Genomic DNA, 1919 nt, shown 5'->3' on the forward strand with positions numbered 1-1919 from the left:
CTCTCAATTAGTTCCAGTAGATCTTTGACTGAGTCTCTTGGGTTTTCTAGGTATAGGATCATATCATCAGCAAATAGGGATAGTTTGACTTCTTCCTTAGCAATTTGGATGCCTTTGATTTTCCTTTCTTGACTCATTGCCCTGGCTAGGACTTCCAATACAACGTTGAATAGAAGTGGTGATAGAGGGCATCCTTATCTGGTTCCTGTTCTCAAGGGGAAAGGTTTCAGTCTCTCTCCATTGAGAATAATGTTGGCTATTGGTTTTGCATAGATGCCCTTCATTATGTTGAGGAATGTCCCTTCTAATCTTATTTTGCTGAGAGTTTTGATCAGGAATGGGTATTGGATTTTATCAAATAAATGCCTTTTCTGCATCAATTGATAGGATCATGTGGTTCTTCTCCTTTGTTTTATTTATGTGGTGGATGACGTTGATTGTTTTTCTAATGCTGAACCATCCTTGCATACATGATATGAACCCCCACTTGGTCATAATGAATGATTATCTTGATATGTTGTTGGAGTCTATTGGCTAGGATTTTGTTGAGGATTTTTGCATCTATATTCATGAGGGATATTGGTCTGTAGTTTTCCTTTTCAGTGATGTCTTTGCCTGATTTTGGTGTCAAGGTTATGATTGCTTCATAAAATGAGTTAGGAAGGATTCCATCCTTTTCTAAGTTTTGGAATAGTTTGAGTAGGATTAGTGTCAGTTCTTCTCTGAATGTTTGGTAGAATTCTCCAGTGAAACTGTCTGGGCCAGGACTTTTTTTTGTTGGTAATTTTTTGATGACTTGTTCGATTTCTTCTTTTGTGATGGACCTGTTCAACTTTTCCACATCAGTCTATGTTAGTTTAGATAAGTGGTGTGTTTCTGGAAATATGTCCATTTCTTCTAGATTTTCAAATTTGTTGGAGTACAATTCTTCATAGTATCCTGATATTATCCTTTTTATTTCAGTTGGTTCTGTTGTGTTGTCACCCGTTCCATTCATTATTCATGTTATTTGTATTCTCTCCCTCTTTTCCTGTTAAATTTTCCAGTGGTTTGTCAGTTTTATTAATCTTTTCAAAAAACCAACTTCTAGTCTTGATTTTTTCTATTGCTCTTCTATTTTCTGTTTCATTGATTTCTGCTCAAATCTTTATTATTTCTTTTCTTCTTGTGACTGTAGGCTTTTCTTGCTGTTCTTTTTCTAATTGTTGGAGATGTTGGTTTAGAGTGTTCATTTTGGCTCTTTCTTCTTTTTTTGATGTGTGCATTTATTTCTATGAATTGGCCTCTGATCACTGCTTTTGCTTTGTCACAAAGATTTTGGTGTGTTGTGTTTTCATTCTTGTTTGATTCAAGGAATTTTTGAATTTCAATTTTTATTTCTTCTCTTACCCAGTCTTTCTCAAGGAGGATGTTGTTCAGTTCCCATGTCTTTACTCTTTTTCCATTGATCTTCCTATTGTTGATTTCTAATTTGATAGCATTATGATCTGAGAAGATGCTTTCCAGTATTTCAATGTTTTTAACTTTATTAAGGCTTGCTTTATGGCCTAACATATGGTCTATCATGGAAAATGTTCCATGTGCAGTGGAAAAGAATGTATATTGTGCTGTTGTTGGGTGAAGTGCTCTGTGGATGTCTTTAAGGTCAAGTTGGTAGATTGTATTGTTTAGCTCTTCTGCATCTTTGTTGAGTTTCTTTCCATTTGTTCTATCTTTCATTGAAAGTGGTGTATTAAAGTCTCCCACTATGACCATTGAGTCATCTATTTGACTTTTTAACTCTTTCAAAGTCTGACTTATGTATTTTGGGGCTCTTTCATTGGGGACATAGATATTTAGTATGGTTATATCTTCTTGGGGAGCTCTGGTAGCATAATGACTAAAGCACTTGACTGCTAACCAGAAGGCTGGCGGTTCAA

The sequence above is a fragment of the Orycteropus afer genome, unplaced genomic scaffold (genome assembly GCF_000298275.1).
Source record: "Orycteropus afer afer isolate SDZICR_OR568_19922 unplaced genomic scaffold, OryAfe1.0 scaffold00010, whole genome shotgun sequence".
NCBI lineage: Eukaryota > Metazoa > Chordata > Mammalia > Tubulidentata > Orycteropodidae > Orycteropus > Orycteropus afer.